The sequence below is a fragment of the Triturus cristatus genome, chromosome 12 (assembly GCF_964204655.1).
Source record: "Triturus cristatus chromosome 12, aTriCri1.1, whole genome shotgun sequence".
Taxonomy (NCBI): domain Eukaryota; kingdom Metazoa; phylum Chordata; class Amphibia; order Caudata; family Salamandridae; genus Triturus; species Triturus cristatus.
In genome coordinates, this window is record NC_140595.1 from 726,800,332 (window position 1) to 726,822,448 (window position 22,117).

The 22,117-nt window shown below is 44.6% G+C and overlaps 6 non-coding genes across 6 annotated transcripts; all 6 read left to right on the forward strand.

Annotated features, from left to right (window-relative positions):
- The first annotated feature begins 3,498 nt into the window (after positions 1–3,498).
- TRNAS-CGA (transfer RNA serine (anticodon CGA)) lies at positions 3,499–3,580 on the forward strand. Its single transcript has one exon. It is a non-coding gene; the product is annotated as a tRNA-Ser (tRNA).
- A 3,941-nt stretch (positions 3,581–7,521) lies between these two features.
- Positions 7,522–7,603, forward strand: TRNAS-AGA (transfer RNA serine (anticodon AGA)). Its single transcript has one exon. It is a non-coding gene; the product is annotated as a tRNA-Ser (tRNA).
- Positions 7,604–8,884: 1,281 nt separating this feature from the next.
- TRNAH-GUG (transfer RNA histidin (anticodon GUG)) lies at positions 8,885–8,956 on the forward strand. Its single transcript has one exon. It is a non-coding gene; the product is annotated as a tRNA-His (tRNA).
- Positions 8,957–15,443: 6,487 nt separating this feature from the next.
- Positions 15,444–15,525, forward strand: TRNAS-CGA (transfer RNA serine (anticodon CGA)). Its single transcript has one exon. It is a non-coding gene; the product is annotated as a tRNA-Ser (tRNA).
- Positions 15,526–19,608: 4,083 nt separating this feature from the next.
- TRNAS-AGA (transfer RNA serine (anticodon AGA)) lies at positions 19,609–19,690 on the forward strand. Its single transcript has one exon. It is a non-coding gene; the product is annotated as a tRNA-Ser (tRNA).
- Positions 19,691–20,971: 1,281 nt separating this feature from the next.
- On the forward strand, positions 20,972–21,043 carry TRNAH-GUG (transfer RNA histidin (anticodon GUG)). Its single transcript has one exon. It is a non-coding gene; the product is annotated as a tRNA-His (tRNA).
- Positions 21,044–22,117: the final 1,074 nt, after the last annotated feature.

Here is a 22,117-nt window from a genome sequence, read left to right on the forward strand (position 1 = left end):
CATTTCTTAGCTGTGTAACTGTTCCTTTACGCGCTCTATTTAAACGCCATCAATCTCATTTGAGCTCCTTGCTCCCGCTTCTGTTTTCTCCACCTCTCATACTGCCAGTTCTCTCTTTCTCTGTGGTTGGTGGCCACTTTCCTGAGCTTCCGAAGCCACGTGGTTCCTGCCTCTTGTTGTCAGACTTGAATTGGAAAAGGAACCATATTAACAAGCCTTTACCACTCACACACGGCGGAAGTTTATACTTTAATTCAGTGAGCTAAGAAAAGCGTGTTGTGGGTCCCCTACGAGCCATGGTGCTTGCTTCATCATGATTTGGCACCAGTCATTAGCCGCAGCTCTGCTAATGAGCCACTGAGGTCAGTTTCAATATTTACTCAAAAACATAACCATGCAGCCCACCCCTCAACTGTGTATTTATCTTGCTTTTCTGATGTTCGTGTGATTAGCTGGGAGGAGCTCACGGCGACATCCTCCCTATAAAAGTGTAGATCGATCACTCTCTAACTCTTTCTTGCTTCACATACAAATGGCTTGAAAGGTGCAGGGAAGATGCAGGTCTAATAGACAGAATAGAAGGTCTGTGCCAGGTGGGTTTCTCTGCATTGGTGTCCCATCACAGGTCCGCAAGTGTAATGTGTGATCTTTGACTCCTGGCATTTCACAAGCAGGCGACCAGGAAACGGTTTCAGCCTATCAACCACTGAGGAGACGCAGCCTCTGAATGAGGAATGAGGAAGCAATGAATACATCCAGCCTATCACAGGAACAGCCCTGAGTGTTCCGAATTATAAATTCTCCATGTCACTGTATGTCGTTGAGCCCAAGTAGCTCGCCGTGATCGTATAGTGGTTAGTACTCTGCGTTGTGGCCGCAGCAACCTCGGTTCGAATCCGAGTCACAGCATTGTGGTTGGCAATGTCACGGCAGTTGGGTGTTAATTTTACAGAATTAGCAAATGTACCAGTGGTTTTTGTAAAATGTCTATTAAAAAGAGATCCTTTCAAATATTTAAACCATCTAACAACAAATGATTTAAACTCGCATGATTATAAGCTGTAGCTATAATGTATTTACTTACATAAATTATCGTTCTTGAACCTATTGGGGGTGGAGGGGGAGCGGAGCTCACCCCCCAGGTGCAGTTGAGTGACCTGTGTTGTGGCTCTCTAGAGGGAAGGCACAAATTTTGCTGTCACCCAGCCCAATCCAGACGTGTATTGGGGCCAGGTTTCAGGCAAATAGAGCAGTAAGTGCAGAGAAATGTTCACTCTCTAAAAGTGGCATTTCTAAAATAGTAAAGTTAAATCCAACCTCACCAGTAAGTAGGATTTTCAATAAATAAATAAAGCTACTCCTCTCCGATATGGAATTACCAAATAAAAAGTATAGGGGAATACACAGAGCTAACCTATGAGAGGGGTAGACCTCACAGTAGTGAAAAATGAAATAGACTGTTTGGTACTTACAGGACACACGAACCACCAAAGTACATATCTTATTTTTTACTTACATAGCATCATGCACCTAGGACTACCTAGGGCCTACCTTAGGTGTAAATTATATGTAATAAAAGGGGAGTTTAAGGCTTGGCAAGTATGCTGGGGATTCCCCTGGGATACCCCTGAGTCTATGCCCAGAACCATAACTCTGCCAGTCGAGTACTTACCTAAAAGCCGATAACTCACTTTTCTTCCATAGGCTAACATTGAGTGGTTTCACTTGGAAATTCTTCTAAGTGGTGTGGAGTTTTGGAACTTTAAAATATTCATCTAAAATCAGCCGAACAACGAATTCTGATTTACTCACCTGTTATCAGGAGAGACCTCAGTGCTGCATCTTGGAGCTCAGTACTGACCCTGAAAAGTAATTTTAACCGTACTTACCAGTAACTCGAATTTCCTTCCATGGGATATCATTGCCTGCTTTTTGCTGAAAATTTTCTAAGTGTCGATTTTTGAAACTTACAAATATTCTTTAAAAATCGTACGAACTGTGAAAACGTAATTGTTTACCTGTTTTAGATAGATGTCCCAGTACTGAGCCTAGGAGCCCAGCACTGGATTACAAAAGTAACGAGAACGTACTTTACCCGTAACTTGAATTTTCTTCCGTAGGAAACCATTGACTGTTTTTCTGTGAAATTTCTTCTAAGTGTCGATTTTGCAAACATGTAAATATTCCTTAAAAATCGCCTGTATAACTTAAACGCAGTTTCTCAACTGCTTACAGGTGGTACAGTAGTGCTGGATCTAGGATCCAACACTGACCTAGAAAAAGTAACCATAACCCCACTTACCTGCTAAGTGAATTTCCTTCCATAGGATAACATTGGTAATTTGATCAGCAAAAGTTTCTAAGTGTCAACTTTTAAAATAGCAAAATATTGTTTAAAAATCACAACAGTAACTAAAACGAATTTACTCACTTGTTTCCAAGAACTGTCCCAGGACTGAATCTAGGATCCAGTCCTGGATTTAGAAAAGTAATCCTGAAAGTAATTAATTGCATATAACTTAAAATTCCCATTGAGCTCAATGTATTATTGTGATTCAAATTGTGTTGCCTATTGCAATAAACTGTAACTATGACCTGCAAAAGTCAATTGCCTATTGCAAAGTATTTAACTAAAGCATCTCATTCTGAGAAAGTATATTTTGATACCTATTGTTGGTTCTAAAATTAAACAACAATATCTTTTTTATGCAAACCAATGGCCTAGAGTTCAGTTCTTGAGTGTGTGAGACCATTTGCTGACTGAGTGTGTACAACAAATGTTTTACACTGTACTCTGATACTGCCTTACTGCTCGGCAAGCTACCACTTTAGAGAGTAAGGTTATATCTAACTTTAGCCTCTGCCAAACCTCTGGGGACTGGGGACGCTATGCACACTGTACCTATTTGGGAACAGTATATACAGAGCCACTTTCTCACAGTAGTGATAAAGTGATTAGAGTCCTAAGGCCAACATAAAGATACAGCAAAACGTGAGGTGAAAAGCAAAAAGGTTGCTGGTAGGCCACCTTAAGGATGCCAGGTCTAACAAAAACTGAACTAAGGATAACATGAGTAAAACATCAGGTTTCTCTACTGCATTTGGTGAGACAAGTGGGCCTTCTTTTATCTTCCATTCAAGCAATCTTTGACAGACCCCTTTATTATAGAGCTTTTCAAGGATTAAAGATAAGGCACTTACAAAAGAGTCCCAAATACTCAGAGATGGTTGACTTCTGTAATATGGGTCGTAGACTAAAAGCAGCGCAAAAACAGAGTGCAACAGGGTCCAAAAAACTTGAGTGCCACAAGAGAGTTTGAATGCAAGCGTATCCTTTTACAGATCCAGAGATATACTCATGCAATTTTTGTTTTTAGGACAGAACGTGCATGATGAAAAAAACATTGTTTTTAAAAAGCGCATTGCAGAATATCAGTACTTTGATGTGGGAAAACTTCAAAACTTTCAAACAAAATATTTGTAGGCAGCTTACAGCAAGTTGTTGTGGCCGAGTGGTTAAGGCGATGGACTCGAAATCAATTGGGGTATCCCCGCGCAGGTTCGAATCCTGCCAACAACGAGAATCTTTTTATTATCGGCTACAATTTCAGAAGTTAACCTTTAGTATTTCTTCCATTTCAGTTTTATAAATAGGTGGCTTATTTTTGTGTCACTATTGCCTCTCCACATATTTGTTATCGCTACCTCTTTCATGTCTTTGCTACACCTCATTCCTACTTTAGCACTGGTGTAAACGCTTCAAATTATTATACCGTTGCTCTCTCATTCATACCTGCGCATGCACTTGAAAGTTACTTTACCAATAAAAGACGCAAAGAGAGAAATAGAACAAAAGTGCTGGCTGGATTGGCAAACACACTTCATAAAACTGCATTTTCTTTTTTATTCTCCCCCGTGTTACATGCTTAACCTCCCCATGTGTAATTTCTCTTAACCTGCTGTCCCAGGAAGAGAATTTCATCTACAGGCTCTTTCTGTGTTTTTTTCCCTAGTCTGTCTTTCCCATTTCTTAGCTGTGTAACTGTTCCTTTACGCGCTCTATTTAAACGCCATCAATCTCATTTGAGCTCCTTGCTCCCGCTTCTGTTTTCTCCACCTCTCATACTGCCAGTTCTCTCTTTCTCTGTGGTTGGTGGCTACTTTCCTGAGCTTCCGAAGCCACGTGGTTCCTGCCTCTTGTTGTCAGACTTGAATTGGAAAAGGAACCATATTAACAAGCCTTTACCACTCACACACGGCGGAAGTTTATACTTTAATTCAGTGAGCTAAGAAAAGCGTGTTGTGGGTCCCCTACGAGCCATGGTGCTTGCTTCATCATGATTTGGCACCAGTCATTAGCCGCAGCTCTGCTAATGAGCCACTGAGGTCAGTTTCAATATTTACTCAAAAACATAACCATGCAGCCCACCCCTCAACTGTGTATTTATCTTGCTTTTCTGATGTTCGTGTGATTAGCTGGGAGGAGCTCACGGCGACATCCTCCCTATAAAAGTGTAGATCGATCACTCTCTAACTCTTTCTTGCTTCACATACAAATGGCTTGAAAGGTGCAGGGAAGATGCAGGTCTAATAGACAGAATAGAAGGTCTGTGCCAGGTGGGTTTCTCTGCATTGGTGTCCCATCACAGGTCCGCAAGTGTAATGTGTGATCTTTGACTCCTGGCATTTCACAAGCAGGCGACCAGGAAACGGTTTCAGCCTATCAACCACTGAGGAGACGCAGCCTCTGAATGAGGAATGAGGAAGCAATGAATACATCCAGCCTATCACAGGAACAGCCCTGAGTGTTCCGAATTATAAATTCTCCATGTCACTGTATGTCGTTGAGCCCAAGTAGCTCGCCGTGATCGTATAGTGGTTAGTACTCTGCGTTGTGGCCGCAGCAACCTCGGTTCGAATCCGAGTCACAGCATTGTGGTTGGCAATGTCACGGCAGTTGGGTGTTAATTTTACAGAATTAGCAAATGTACCAGTGTTTTTTGTAAAATGTCTATTAAAAAGAGATCCTTTCAAATATTTAAACCATCTAACAACAAATGATTTAAACTCGCATGATTATAAGCTGTAGCTATAATGTATTTACTTACATAAATTATCGTTCTTGAACCTATTGGGGGTGGAGGGGGAGCGGAGCTCACCCCCCAGGTGCAGTTGAGTGACCTGTGTTGTGGCTCTCTAGAGGGAAGGCACAAATTTTGCTGTCACCCAGCCCAATCCAGACGTGTATTGGGGCCAGGTTTCAGGCAAATAGAGCAGTAAGTGCAGAGAAATGTTCACGCTCTAAAAGTGGCATTTCTAAAATAGTAAAGTTAAATCCAAACTCACCAGTAAGTAGGATTTTCAATAAATAAATAAAGCTACTCCTCTTCGATATGGAATTACCAAATAAAAAGTATAGGGGAATACACAGAGCTAACCTATGAGAGGGGTAGACCTCACAGTAGTGAAAAATGAAATAGACTGTTTGGTACTTACAGGACACGCGAACCACCAAAGTACATATCTTATTTTTTACTTACTTAGCATCATGCACCTAGGACTACCTAGGGCCTACCTTAGGTGTAAATTATATGTAATAAAAGGGGAGTTTAAGGCTTGGCAAGTAGGCTGGGACTCCCCTGGGAGACCCCTGAGTCTATGCCCAGAACCATAACTCTGCCAGTCGAGTACTTACCTAAAAGCCGATAACTCACTTTTCTTCCATAGGCTAACATTGAGTGGTTTCACTTGGAAATTCTTCTAAGTGGTGTGGAGTTTTGGAACTTTAAAATATTCATCTAAAATCAGCCGAACAACGAATTCTGATTGACTCACCTGTTATCAGGAGAGACCTCAGTGCTGCATCTTGGAGCTCAGTACTGACCCTGAAAAGTAATTTTAACCGTACTTACCAGTAACTCGAATTTCCTTCCATGGGATATCATTGCCTGCTTTTTGCTGAAAATTTTCTAAGTCTCGATTTTTGAAACTTACAAATATTCTTTAAAAATCGTACCAACTGTGAAAACGTAATTGTTTACCTGTTTTAGATAGATGTCCTAGTACTGAGCCTAGGAGCCCAGCACTGGATTACAAAAGTAACGAGAACGTACTTTACCCGTAACTTGAATTTTCTTCCATAGGAAACCATTGACTGTTTTTCTGTGAAATTTATTCTAAGTGTCGATTTTGCAAACATGTAAATATTCCTTAAAAATCGCCTGTATAACTTAAACACAGTTTCTCAACTGCTTACAGGTGGTACAGTAGTGCTGGATCTAGGATCCAACACTGACCTAGAAAAAGTAACCATAACCCCACTTACCTGCTAAGTGAATTTCCTTCTATAGGATAACATTGGTAATTTGATCAGCAAAAGTTTCTAAGTGACAACTTTTAAAATAGCAAAATATTGCTTAAAAATCACAACAGAAACTAAAACGAATTTACTCACTTGTTTCCAAGAACTGTCCCAGGACTGAATCTAGGATCCAGTCCTGGATTTAGAAAAGTAATCCTGAAAGTAATTAATTGCATATAACTTAAAATTCCCATTGAGCTCAATGTATTATTGTGATTCAAATTGTGTTGCCTATTGCAATAAACTGTAACTATGACCTGCAAAAGTCAATTGCCTATTGCAAAGTATTTAACTAAAGCATCTCATTCTGAGAAAGTATATTTTGATACCTATTGTTGGTTCTAAAATAAAACAACAATATCTTTTGTATGCAAACCAATGGCCTAGAGTTCAGTTCTTGAGTGTGTGAGACCATTTGCTGACTGAGTGTGTACAACAAATGTTTTACACTGTACTCTGATACTGCCTTACTGCTCGGCAAGCTACCACTTTAGAGAGTAAGGTTATATCTAACTTTAGCCTCTGCCAAACCTCTGGGGACTGGGGACTCTGTGCACACTGTACCTATTTGGGAACAGTATATACAGAGCCACTTTCTCACAGTAGTGATAAAGTGATTAGAGTCCTAAGGCCAACATAAAGATACAGCAAAACGTGAGGTGAAAAGCAAAAAGGTTGCTGGTAGGCCACCTTAAGGATGCCAGGTCTAACAAAAACTGAACTAAGGATAACATGAGTAAAACATCATGTTTCTCTACTGCATTTGGTGAGACAAGTGGGCCTTCTTTTATCTTCCATTCAAGCAATCTTTGACAGACCCCTTTATTATAGAGCTTTTCAAGGATTAAAGATAAGGCACTTACAAAGGAGTCCCAAATACTCAGAGATGGTTGACTTCTGTAATATGGGTCGTAGACTTAAAGCAGCGCAAAAACAGAGTGCAACAGGGTCCAAAAAACTTGAGTGCCACAAGAGAGTTTGAATGCAAGCGTATCCTTTTACAGATCCAGAGATATACTCATGCAATTTTTGTTTTTAGGACAGAACGTGCATGATGAAAAAAACATTGTTTTTAAAAAGCGCATTGCAGAATATCAGTACTTTGATGTGGGAAAACTTCAAAACTTTCAAACAAAATATTTGTAGGCAGCTTACAGCAAGTTGTTGTGGCCGAGTGGTTAAGGCGATGGACTAGAAATCCATTGGGGTATCCCCGCGCAGGTTCGAATCCTGCCAACAACGAGAATCTTTTTATTATCGGCTACAATTTCAGAAGTTAACCTTTAGTATTTCTTCCATTTCAGTTTTATAAATAGGTGGCTTATTTTTGTGTCACTATTGCCTCTCCACATATTTGTTATCACTACCTCGTTCATGTCTTTGTTACACCTCATTCCTACTTTAGCACTGGTGTAAACGCTTCAAATTATTATACCGTTGCTCTCTCATTCATACCTGCTCATGCACTTGAAAGTTACTTTACCAATAAAAGACGCAAAGAGAGAAATAGAACAAAAGTGCTGACTGGATTGGCAAACACACTTCATAAAACTGCATTTTCTTTTTTATTCTCCCCCGTGTTACATGCTTAACCTCCCCATGTGTAATTTCTCTTAACCCGCTGTCCCAGGAAGAGAATTTCATCTACAGGCTCTTTCTGTGTTTGTTTCCCTAGTCTGTCTTTCCCATTTCTTAGATGTGTAACTGTTCCTTTACGCGCTCTATTTAAACGCCATCAATCTCATTTGAGCTCCTTGCTCCCGCTTCTGTTTTCTCCACCTCTCATACTGCCAGTTCTCTCTTTCTCTGTGGTTGGTGGCTACTTTCCTGAGCTTCCGAAGCCACGTGGTTCCTGCCTCTTGTTGTCAGACTTGAATTGGAAAAGGAACCATATTAACAAGCCTTTACCACTCACACACGGCGGAAGTTTATACTTTAATTCAGTGAGCTAAGAAAAGCGTGTTGTGGGTCCCCTACGAGCCATGGTGCTTGCTTCATCATGATTTGGCACCAGTCATTAGCCGCAGCTCTGCTAATGAGCCACTGAGGTCAGTTTCAATATTTACTCAAAAACATAACCATGCAGCCCACCCCTCAACTGTGTATTTATCTTGCTTTTCTGCTGTTCGTCTGATTAGCTGGGAGGAGCTCACGGCGACATCCTCCCTATAAAAGTGTAGATGGATCACTCTCTAACTCTTTCTTGCTTCACATACAAATGGCTTGAAAGGTGCAGGGAAGATGCAGGTCTAATAGACAGAATAGAAGGTCTGTGCCAGGTGGGTTTCTCTGCATTGGTGTCCCATCACAGGTCCGCAAGTGTAATGTGTGATCTTTGACTCCTGGCATTTCACAAGCAGGCGGCCAGGAAACGGTTTCAGCCTATCAACCACTGAGGAGACGCAGCCTCTGAATGAGGAATGAGGAAGCAATGAATACATCCAGCCTATCACAGGAACAGCCCTGAGTGTTCCGAATTATAAATTCTCCATGTCACTGTATGTCGTTGAGCCCAAGTAGCTCGCCGTGATCGTATAGTGGTTAGTACTCTGCGTTGTGGCCGCAGCAACCTCGGTTCAAATCCGAGTCACGGCATTGTGGTTGGCAATGTCACGGCAGTTGGGTGTTAATTTTACAGAATTAGCAAATGTACCAGTGGTTTTTGTAAAATGTCTATTAAAAACAGATCCTTTCAAATATTCAAACCATCTAACAACAAATGATTTAAACTCGCATGATTATAAGCTGTAGCTATAATGTATTTACTTACATAAATTATCGTTCTTGAACCTATTGGGGTTGGAGGGGGAGCGGAGCTCACCCCCCAGGTGCAGTTGAGTGACCTGTGTTGTGGCTCTCTAGAGGGAAGGCACAAATTTTGCTGTCACCCAGCCCAATCCAGACGTGTATTGGGGCCAGGTTTCAGGCAAATAGAGCAGTAAGTGCAGAGAAATGTTCACTCTCTAAAAGTGGCATTTCTAAAATAGTAAAGTTAAATCCAACCTCACCAGTAAGTAGGATTTTCAATAAATAAATAAAGCTACTCCTCTCCGATATGGAATTACCAAATAAAAAGTATAGGGGAATACACAGAGCTAACCTATGAGAGGGGTAGACCTCACAGTAGTGAAAAATGAAATAGACTGTTTGGTACTTACAGGACACGCGAACCACCAAAGTACATATCTTATTTTTTACTTACATAGCATCATGCACCTAGGACTACCTAGGGCCTACCTTAGGTGTAAATTATATGTAATAAAAGGGGAGTTTAAGGCTTGGCAAGTAGGCTGGGACTCCCCTGGGAGACCCCTGAGTCTATGCCCAGAACCATAACTCTGCCAGTCGAGTACTTACCTAAAAGCCGATAACTCACTTTTCTTCCATAGGCTAACATTGAGTTGTTTCACTTGGAAATTCTTCTAAGTGGTGTGGCATTGGTGGACCCGGAGGGCAGGTTTGTAGCAGTGCAGGGGCGGCTGGATGGGAGGGACTTGAGCATGTGTAGCGTATATGCCCCTAATGTAGACCAGGCGGCGTTCTTCTCTAGGCTGTCAGGGCAGTTGGCGGCGTATTTGGCGGGGCCGGTTGTGCTGGGAGGGGACTTTAATTCTATCACGGATGTGGAGTTGGATAGATCCCACCCCCCCCTGGTACGGTCGGCGGTGCGTCGGGTGGCCACTGCTCGGAGTAGCTGGCAGGGCACCTGGGGTCTGGTGGATACCTGGCGTGCTCATCACCCGCTGGACAGGGATTACTCATTCTATTCTGCCCCCCATGAGCTGTATGTCAGATTGGATGGTATATTATGCTCCTCGGACGTCCAACCGCTGATGCGACATAGTGAGTATCTAGCGAAAACTCTCTCGGATCATAACCCCTGTCTGGGGGTGTTGCAGTGGTCCAGGCAGCGGCAAGCTATTCCCACGTGGCGTCTTAACCCCCTGTTCCTGGAGGACCCGGTCTTCCGGGCTGAGGTTAGCGACTGCTTAACACAATATTTCGAGCAAAACTCGGGTACGACGGCAAGCCGGGCGACGGAATGGGACGCGCTCAAGGCGGTGGTCAGGGGGGTCTGCATCTCGTCCACGGCTGGGGTGAGGAAGTCGCTGCTGAAGGAGGTGGAGGGGGCGGAGGCCCTGCTGCGGGCGGCGGAACAGGCGCATCAGTCGGGGACCGGAGAGCTGGCTGCGGTCGCTGAGGCGCGCGAGGCGGTGCAGGTGGAGAGGCTCCGCTGCTTTGACCATAAAGGCTACCTAATGAGAGCGCACGCGGAGCGTGATAAGGTGGGATCCCTTTTGGCTTGGTTGGCGAACCCGGCGGCCCGGGGGGAACCGATACTGGCCTTGGCTGACGCGGGGGGCGCCCCGGTGTATTCCCAGAAGGGGATAAATCAGCAGTTCGCTGGTTATTATGCTGGGTTATACGACAGCACCATGGCGGGGGAGCCAGAGGGCCTAGCGGACTTCTTGTTGGAGGCCCGCCTGCCTCGCCTAGACCCGGAGGTGGGGAAAGAACTTGGCGGTGCCATTTCGCTGGGTGAAATTCGGGCGGCGATTCGACATATGGCGCGCCGGAAAACCCCGGGGGCGGATGGGCTGCCTGTCGAGTTTTATGCGGAGTTTTCGGACCTGTTGGCCCCACAGCTGCAGGCCCTCTACGGCGAAGCTTGGCGACGTGGGCGTCTACCCGCCTCTGCTCGGGAGGCGATTGTGATCCCCTTATTAAAACCCGGAGGGAAGGCCGACGCGCACACGGCTTATCGGCCGCTCTCCATGTTGACGGTGGACTATAAGATATTGAGCAAGGTACTGGCGTCGCGCCTCCTGGGTCATATGGCCGCCTTAGTCCACCCGGATCAGGCGGGCTTCATTCCTCGACGTAGCACTGCCACGTCTGTGAGAAGGTTGCTGCGAGTGATGGACTTGGACCGGGAGGTCTTCCCGGAGGCCTGTACGCTGTCGGTCGACATAGAAAAGGCCTTCGACAGTGTGGAGTGGCCTTATTTGTACCGAGTGTTGCGGGAGTTCGGCTTGGGGGAGGACTTTGTGCGCTGGACCTCGTTACTTTATAGCGAGGCTACAGCCCGGGTGAAGACAGGGGTCACCATATCGGCCTCATACCATGTCCGGAGGGGGACGAGACAGGGGTGTTCCCTCTCCCCCCTGCTGTTCGCGCTGGCCATTGAACCATTGGCGGCTCATGCCCGACGAGGGGGTGCGTATGTAGGGGTGGATTTGCGGGAGGATACGCATTATATCTCCCTCTATGCGGACGATCTACTGATGTTCTTGGAGGACGCGGCGGGTGCACTGAAGGGAGCGGTGGCCTTATTGGAGGTGTTTGGTCGGCTGTCCGGGCTTAAGGTCAATTGGCGTAAAACCTGTTTGTTCCCGCTGTCGCGAGGGGGACAGCCCCCGCAGGCGTTAGGCCAAATCCGCTGGGAAGGCAGCTGTCTCCGTTATCTGGGGGTTAACATCTATCATACCCAGGCTGATTTGCTGGACGGTAATGTGGGTAGGGCGCTTCGTGGCCTAAGGGGTAGTATGGGATTTTGGAAAACGCTCCCGCTCTCGTGTGCTGGGAGGGTGGCGCTGCTGAAAATGGTGGCGCTGCCGCGGCTCCTTTACTATTTTCGCACCCTTCCAATATGGATCCCAGCGTCATTTTTTGCGGCACTGCGGGTACTCACCACAAGCTTCATTTGGGGTTCGGGGAGGCGTCGAGTGGCGCTGACCACCTTGCGGCGACCGCGGGCGGAGGGAGGCTTGGCGGCTCCGGATTTCGAATGGTATTATCTGGCGGCCCAGCTCCAGTGGCTCACACAGGCGGTGGCCAGGGAGTACAGGGGCCCGGACGGTCCCCAGGGCAGGCTAATCCCGCGCCACGTGCTGGCCTTTATAGTCCTTCACCAGAGGCTGGACCTCGCCCAGCTCACCATGGAGGAGCGTACCCTCCGGTTATGTTGGAATAGATGCCAGAGAAAGGCCGCCATAGTTCACCCCTATGCCCCTGAGATCCCCCTGGGGATGTGCACGGCGTTCCCGCATGGAGGTGACTGGTCGGGGTTGGCGGTCTGGGAGGAAATGGGGGTCCAGATGGTAGGGGATCTATTTCGAGAGGGAACACTACTGCCTTTCCAAGACTTGCAGGACTCTTATGGGCTTCCGCGGGGAGACTTCCTGCTCCATGCGGCCTTGGTGGCGAGCCTTCAGAGGCATTGGAATGTGGGGCTGTCGGAGCCCCCGACTGCCACGGGTTGCCAATATGTGGTGATGGCGGCGGGGACGACCAAGGCCATCACATGCCTTTATCGTAGGCTGTCAACGGAGAGCCTCCCCCCATTGGGCGCCTTGAGGGGAAAGTGGGAGGCGGACCTGGGGAAGGAGATCCCTGAATCCACGTGGTCCACGCTGGTGCGGAGGGCATGGAAGGGGACGAGGAATGCCAGGTTCCAGCTTGTCCAGTTTTTTACACTACACAGAGCGTACCTGACGCCGGCAAAGGTTTTACAATATTTCGGGGGAGCGCACTCTCAGTGTCCGCGGTGCGGGGCGGACGGAGCAGACTTTCGACACATGTTTTGGGCCTGTAGGCAGTTGGGGGACTACTGGGAAGCGGTGGTGGAGTGCCTGAACCAGGTTACGGATCGCTCCATTGGTCCGGAGATGGGCACCTGCTTGCTGCTTTGGTTCCCCCACACCCGTCGCACAAAGGTCACGAGCAAATTCTATGATTTAGGGCTGATATTGGCCAAGAGGGAATTGACGCTGCACTGGAAATCCCGGGGGGGACCCAGTTTCCTGCGCTGGAGATCAGCCCTGGAGCGCTGGGCGGGGGCTGAGGGCACGCTCCGGGTGCAACTGGCCCTCCGGCGAGATGACGAAAAAGCGCTAGCGACAGCCCGGGCGTGGGAAGCGTTGGTGGTAGAACTCCAGGGGCTGATGTCCGAGCCGGGGGAGGAAGGGAGCGGGCCTGATGAGGAAGTGGTAGTGGGGAGTGGGGAGTAGTGGAGGCGACTGGCGGGCCCTGACCGACTGCACTCTGGATAGGGTTGGGGGGAAGGTATTGTGGCTGTAGGGAGAGGTGGGGCTCCTGTATTGCATTGACTGAGGGGAGGGGAAGCATCGAGCGGGGGACCGGGGTAGCAGGCGGAGGCACACTGACAGAGGGTGGGGGGCGGGGGGGGAAGGGGCCGGGTGGGACAGCTGAGTGGAAATGCTGGTATATGGGGGGTATTTCCTGACTGGGCGGGGATTGAGGGTTGGTTGTTGTATTGCTGTGTATGAAAACAATAAAAAAATGTTTCAACAAAAAAAAAAAAAGTGGTGTGGAGTTTTGGAACTTTAAAATATTCATCTAAAATCAGCCGAACAACGAATTCTGATTTACTCACCTGTTATCAGGAGAGACCTCAGTGCTGCATCTTGGAGCTCAGTACTGACCCTGAAAAGTAATTTTAACCGTACTTACCAGTAACTCGAATTTCCTTCCATGGGATATCATTGCCTGCTTTTTGCTGAAAATTTTCTAAGTGTCGATTTTTGAAACTTACAAATATTCTTTAAAAATCGTACCGACTGTGAAAACGTAATTGTTTACCTGTTTTAGATAGATGTCCCAGTACTGAGCCTAGGAGCCCAGCACTGGATTACAAAAGTAACGAGAACGTACTTTACCCGTAACTTGAATTTTCTTCCATAGGAAACCATTGACTGTTTTTCTGTGAAATTTCTTCGAAGTGTCGATTTTGCAAACATGTAAATATTCCTTAAAAATCGCCTGTATAACTTAAACGCAGTTTCTCAACTGCTTACAGGTGGTACAGTAGTGCTGGATCTAGGATCCAACACTGACCTAGAAAAAGTAACCATAACCCCACTTACCTGCTAAGTGAATTTCCTTCCATAGGATAACATTGGTAATTTGATCAGCAAAAGTTTCGAAGTGTCAACTTTTAAAATAGCAAAATATTGCTTAAAAATCACAACAGTAACTAAAACGAATTTACTCACTTGTTTCCAAGAACTGTCCCAGGACTGAATCTAGGATCCAGTCCTGGATTTAGAAAAGTAATCCTGAAAGTAATTAATTGCATATAACTTAAAATTCCCATTGAGCTCAATGTATTATTGTGATTCAAATTGTGTTGCCTATTGCAATAAACTGTAACTATGACCTGCAAAAGTCAATTGCCTATTGCAAAGTATTTAACTAAAGCATCTCATTCTGAGAAAGTATATTTTGATACCTATTGTTGGTTCTAAAATAAAACAACAATATCTTTTGTATGCAAACCAATGGCCTAGAGTTCAGTTCTTGAGTGTGTGAGACCATTTGCTGACTGAGTGTGTACAACAAATGTTTTAATCTGTACTCTGATACTGCCTTACTGCTCGGCAAGCTACCACTTTAGAGAGTAAGGTTATATCTAACTTTAGCCTCTGCCAAACCTCTGGGGACTGGGGACTCTGTGCACACTGTACCTATTTGGGAACAGTATATACAGAGCCACTTTCTCACAGTAGTGATAAAGTGATTAGAGTCCTAAGGCCAACATAAAGATACAGCAAAACGTGAGGTGAAAAGCAAAAAGGTTGCTGGTAGGCCACCTTAAGGATGCCAGGTCTAACAAAAACTGAACTAAGGATAACATGAGTAAAACATCAGGTTTCTCTACTGCATTTGGTGAGACAAGTGGGCCTTCTTTTATCTTCCATTCAAGCAATCTTTGACAGACCCCTTTATTATAGAGCTTTTCAAGGATTAAAGATAAGGCACTTACAAAGGAGTCCCAAATACTCAGAGATGGTTGACTTCTGTAATATGGGTCGTAGACTAAAAGCAGCGCAAAAACAGAGTGCAACAGGGTCCAAAAAACTTGAGTGCCACAAGAGAGTTTGAATGCAAGCGTATCCTTTTACAGATCCAGAGATATACTCATGCAATTTTTGTTTTTAGGCCAGAACGTGCATGATGAAAAAAACATTGTTTTTAAAAAGCGCATTGCAGAATATCAGTACTTTGATGTGGGAAAACTTCAAAACTTTCAAACAAAATATTTGTAGGCAGCTTACAGCAAGTTGTTGTGGCCGAGTGGTTAAGGCGATGGACTCGAAATCCATTGGGGTATCCCCGCGCAGGTTCGAATCCTGCCAACAACGAGAATCTTTTTATTATCGGCTACAATTTCAGAAGTTAACCTTTAGTATTTCTTCCATTTCAGTTTTATAAATAGGTGGCTTATTTTTGTGTCACTATTGCCTCTCCACATATTTGTTATCGCTACCTCTTTCATGTCTTTGCTACACCTCATTCCTACTTTAGCACTGGTGTAAACGCTTCAAATTATTATACCGTTGCTCTCTCATTCATACCTGCGCATGCACTTGAAAGTTACTTTACCAATAAAAGACGCAAAGAGAGAAATAGAACAAAAGTGCTGGCTGGATTGGCAAACACACTTCATAAAACTGCATTTTCTTTTTTATTCTCCCCCGTGTTACATGCTTAACCTCCCCATGTGTAATTTCTCTTAACCTGCTGTCCCAGGAAGAGAATTTCATCTACAGGCTCTTTCTGTGTTTTTTTCCCTAGTCTGTCTTTCCCATTTCTTAGCTGTGTAACTGTTCCTTTACGCGCTCTATTTAAACGCCATCAATCTCATTTGAGCTCCTTGCTCCCGCTTCTGTTTTCTCCACCTCTCATACTGCCAGTTCTCTCTTTCTCTGTGGTTGGTGGCTACTTTCCTGAGCTTCCGAAGCCACGTGGTTCCTGCCTCTTGTTGTCAGACTTGAATTGGAAAAGGAACCATATTAACAAGCCTTTACCACTCACACACGGCGGAAGTTTATACTTTAATTCAGTGAGCTAAGAAAAGCGTGTTGTGGGTCCCCTACGAGCCATGGTGCTTGCTTCATCATGATTTGGCACCAGTCATTAGCCGCAGCTCTGCTAATGAGCCACTGAGGTCAGTTTCAATATTTACTCAAAAACATAACCATGCAGCCCACCCCTCAACTGTGTATTTATCTTGCTTTTCTGATGTTCGTGTGATTAGCTGGGAGGAGCTCACGGCGACATCCTCCCTATAAAAGTGTAGATCGATCACTCTCTAACTCTTTCTTGCTTCACATACAAATGGCTTGAAAGGTGCAGGGAAGATGCAGGTCTAATAGACAGAATAGAAGGTCTGTGCCAGGTGGGTTTCTCTGCATTGGTGTCCCATCACAGGTCCGCAAGTGTAATGTGTGATCTTTGACTCCTGGCATTTCACAAGCAGGCGACCAGGAAACGGTTTCAGCCTATCAACCACTGAGGAGACGCAGCCTCTGAATGAGGAATGAGGAAGCAATGAATACATCCAGCCTATCACAGGAACAGCCCTGAGTGTTCCGAATTATAAATTCTCCATGTCACTGTATGTCGTTGAGCCCAAGTAGCTCGCCGTGATCGTATAGTGGTTAGTACTCTGCGTTGTGGCCGCAGCAACCTCGGTTCGAATCCGAGTCACAGCATTGTGGTTGGCAATGTCACGGCAGTTGGGTGTTAATTTTACAGAATTAGCAAATGTACCAGTGGTTTTTGTAAAATGTCTATTAAAAAGAGATCCTTTCAAATATTTAAACCATCTAACAACAAATGATTTAAACTCGCATGATTATAAGCTGTAGCTATAATGTATTTACTTACATAAATTATCGTTCTTGAACCTATTGGGGGTGGAGGGGGAGCGGAGCTCACCCCCCAGGTGCAGTTGAGTGACCTGTGTTGTGGCTCTCTAGAGGGAAGGCACAAATTTTGCTGTCACCCAGCCCAATCCAGACGTGTATTGGGGCCAGGTTTCAGGCAAATAGAGCAGTAAGTGCAGAGAAATGTTCACGCTCTAAAAGTGGCATTTCTAAAATAGTAAAGTTAAATCCAAACTCACCAGTAAGTAGGATTTTCAATAAATAAATAAAGCTACTCCTCTCCGATATGGAATTACCAAATAAAAAGTATAGGGGAATACACAGAGCTAACCTATGAGAGGGGTAGACCTCACAGTAGTGAAAAATGAAATAGACTGTTTGGTACTTACAGGACACGCGAACCACCAAAGTACATATCTTATTTTTTACTTACTTAGCATCATGCACCTAGGACTACCTAGGGCCTACCTTAGGTGTAAATTATATGTAATAAAAGGGGAGTTTAAGGCTTGGCAAGTAGGCTGGGACTCCCCTGGGAGACCCCTGAGTCTATGCCCAGAACCATAACTCTGCCAGTCGAGTACTTACCTAAAAGCCGATAACTCACTTTTCTTCCATAGGCTAACATTGAGTGGTTTCACTTGGAAATTCTTCTAAGTGGTGTGGAGTTTTGGAACTTTAAAATATTCATCTAAAATCAGCCGAACAACGAATTCTGATTGACTCACCTGTTATCAGGAGAGACCTCAGTGCTGCATCTTGGAGCTCAGTACTGACCCTGAAAAGTAATTTTAACCGTACTTACCAGTAACTCGAATTTCCTTCCATGGGATATCATTGCCTGCTTTTTGCTGAAAATTTTCTAAGTCTCGATTTTTGAAACTTACAAATATTCTTTAAAAATCGTACCAACTGTGAAAACGTAATTGTTTACCTGTTTTAGATAGATGTCCTAGTACTGAGCCTAGGAGCCCAGCACTGGATTACAAAAGTAACGAGAACGTACTTTACCCGTAACTTGAATTTTCTTCCATAGGAAACCATTGACTGTTTTTCTGTGAAATTTATTCTAAGTGTCGATTTTGCAAACATGTAAATATTCCTTAAAAATCGCCTGTATAACTTAACCCCTTCCATGCTCATGACGGAACGGTTCCGTCATGAGCATCGGTTGAGCTGTGCTCATGACGGAACCGTTCCGTCATGGCCCCGCCCGCGCTCTAACCCTTCAGCACCGCGGGGGAATTCCCGCCGCGCTGAAGGGGTTAAACACAGTTTCTCAACTGCTTACAGGTGGTACAGTAGTGCTGGATCTAGGATCCAACACTGACCTAGAAAAAGTAACCATAACCCCACTTACCTGCTAAGTGAATTTCCTTCTATAGGATAACATTGGTAATTTGATCAGCAAAAGTTTCTAAGTGACAACTTTTAAAATAGCAAAATATTGCTTAAAAATCACAACAGAAACTAAAACGAATTTACTCACTTGTTTCCAAGAACTGTCCCAGGACTGAATCTAGGATCCAGTCCTGGATTTAGAAAAGTAATCCTGAAAGTAATTAATTGCATATAACTTAAAATTCCCATTGAGCTCAATGTATTATTGTGATTCAAATTGTGTTGCCTATTGCAATAAACTGTAACTATGACCTGCAAAAGTCAATTGCCTATTGCAAAGTATTTAACTAAAGCATCTCATTCTGAGAAAGTATATTTTGATACCTATTGTTGGTTCTAAAATAAAACAACAATATCTTTTGTATGCAAACCAATGGCCTAGAGTTCAGTTCTTGAGTGTGTGAGACCATTTGCTGACTGAGTGTGTACAACAAATGTTTTACACTGTACTCTGATACTGCCTTACTGCTCGGCAAGCTACCACTTTAGAGAGTAAGGTTATATCTAACTTTAGCCTCTGCCAAACCTCTGGGGACTGGGGACTCTGTGCACACTGTACCTATTTGGGAACAGTATATACAGAGCCACTTTCTCACAGTAGTGATAAAGTGATTAGAGTCCTAAGGCCAACATAAAGATACAGCAAAACGTGAGGTGAAAAGCAAAAAGGTTGCTGGTAGGCCACCTTAAGGATGCCAGGTCTAACAAAAACTGAACTAAGGATAACATGAGTAAAACATCATGTTTCTCTACTGCATTTGGTGAGACAAGTGGGCCTTCTTTTATCTTCCATTCAAGCAATCTTTGACAGACCCCTTTATTATAGAGCTTTTCAAGGATTAAAGATAAGGCACTTACAAAGGAGTCCCAAATACTCAGAGATGGTTGACTTCTGTAATATGGGTCGTAGACTTAAAGCAGCGCAAAAACAGAGTGCAACAGGGTCCAAAAAACTTGAGTGCCACAAGAGAGTTTGAATGCAAGCGTATCCTTTTACAGATCCAGAGATATACTCATGCAATTTTTGTTTTTAGGACAGAACGTGCATGATGAAAAAAACATTGTTTTTAAAAAGCGCATTGCAGAATATCAGTACTTTGATGTGGGAAAACTTCAAAACTTTCAAACAAAATATTTGTAGGCAGCTTACAGCAAGTTGTTGTGGCCGAGTGGTTAAGGCGATGGACTAGAAATCCATTGGGGTATCCCCGCGCAGGTTCGAATCCTGCCAACAACGAGAATCTTTTTATTATCGGCTACAATTTCAGAAGTTAACCTTTAGTATTTCTTCCATTTCAGTTTTATAAATAGGTGGCTTATTTTTGTGTCACTATTGCCTCTCCACATATTTGTTATCACTACCTCGTTCATGTCTTTGTTACACCTCATTCCTACTTTAGCACTGGTGTAAACGCTTCAAATTATTATACCGTTGCTCTCTCATTCATACCTGCACATGCACTTGAAAGTTACTTTACCAATAAAAGACGCAAAGAGAGAAATAGAACAAAAGTGCTGACTGGATTGGCAAACACACTTCATAAAACTGCATTTTCTTTTTTATTCTCCCCCGTGTTACATGCTTAACCTCCCCATGTGTAATTTCTCTTAACCCGCTGTCCCAGGAAGAGAATTTCATCTACAGGCTCTTTCTGTGTTTGTTTCCCTAGTCTGTCTTTCCCATTTCTTAGATGTGTAACTGTTCCTTTACGCGCTCTATTTAAACGCCATCAATCTCATTTGAGCTCCTTGCTCCCGCTTCTGTTTTCTCCACCTCTCATACTGCCAGTTCTCTCTTTCTCTGTGGTTGGTGGCTACTTTCCTGAGCTTCCGAAGCCACGTGGTTCCTGCCTCTTGTTGTCAGACTTGAATTGGAAAAGGAACCATATTAACAAGCCTTTACCACTCACACACGGCGGAAGTTTATACTTTAATTCAGTGAGCTAAGAAAAGCGTGTTGTGGGTCCCCTACGAGCCATGGTGCTTGCTTCATCATGATTTGGCACCAGTCATTAGCCGCAGCTCTGCTAATGAGCCACTGAGGTCAGTTTCAATATTTACTCAAAAACATAACCATGCAGCCCACCCCTCAACTGTGTATTTATCTTGCTTTTCTGCTGTTCGTGTGATTAGCTGGGAGGAGCTCACGGCGACATCCTCCCTATAAAAGTGTAGATGGATCACTCTCTAACTCTTTCTTGCTTCACATACAAATGGCTTGAAAGGTGCAGGGAAGATGCAGGTCTAATAGACAGAATAGAAGGTCTGTGCCAGGTGGGTTTCTCTGCATTGGTGTCCCATCACAGGTCCGCAAGTGTAATGTGTGATCTTTGACTCCTGGCATTTCACAAGCAGGCGGCCAGGAAACGGTTTCAGCCTATCAACCACTGAGGAGACGCAGCCTCTGAATGAGGAATGAGGAAGCAATGAATACATCCAGCCTATCACAGGAACAGCCCTGAGTGTTCCGAATTATAAATTCTCCATGTCACTGTATGTCGTTGAGCCCAAGTAGCTCGCCGTGATCGTATAGTGGTTAGTACTCTGCGTTGTGGCCGCAGCAACCTCGGTTCAAATCCGAGTCACGGCATTGTGGTTGGCAATGTCACGGCAGTTGGGTGTTAATTTTACAGAATTAGCAAATGTACCAGTGGTTTTTGTAAAATGTCTATTAAAAACAGATCCTTTCAAATATTCAAACCATCTAACAACAAATGATTTAAACTCGCATGATTATAAGCTGTAGCTATAATGTATTTACTTACATAAATTATCGTTCTTGAACCTATTGGGGTTGGAGGGGGAGCGGAGCTCACCCCCCAGGTGCAGTTGAGTGACCTGTGTTGTGGCTCTCTAGAGGGAAGGCACAAATTTTGCTGTCACCCAGCCCAATCCAGACGTGTATTGGGGCCAGGTTTCAGGCAAATAGAGCAGTAAGTGCAGAGAAATGTTCACTCTCTAAAAGTGGCATTTCTAAAATAGTAAAGTTAAATCCAACCTCACCAGTAAGTAGGATTTTCAATAAATAAATAAAGCTACTCCTCTCCGATATGGAATTACCAAATAAAAAGTATAGGGGAATACACAGAGCTAACCTATGAGAGGGGTAGACCTCACAGTAGTGAAAAATGAAATAGACTGTTTGGTACTTACAGGACACGCGAACCACCAAAGTACATATCTTATTTTTTACTTACATAGCATCATGCACCTAGGACTACCTAGGGCCTACCTTAGGTGTAAATTATATGTAATAAAAGGGGAGTTTAAGGCTTGGCAAGTAGGCTGGGACTCCCCTGGGAGACCCCTGAGTCTATGCCCAGAACCATAACTCTGCCAGTCGAGTACTTACCTAAAAGCCGATAACTCACTTTTCTTCCATAGGCTAACATTGAGTTGTTTCACTTGGAAATTCTTCTAAGTGGTGTGGCATTGGTGGACCCGGAGGGCAGGTTTGTAGCAGTGCAGGGGCGGCTGGATGGGAGGGACTTGAGCATGTGTAGCGTATATGCCCCTAATGTAGACCAGGCGGCGTTCTTCTCTAGGCTGTCAGGGCAGTTGGCGGCGTATTTGGCGGGGCCGGTTGTGCTGGGAGGGGACTTTAATTCTATCACGGATGTGGAGTTGGATAGATCCCACCCCCCCCTGGTACGGTCGGCGGTGC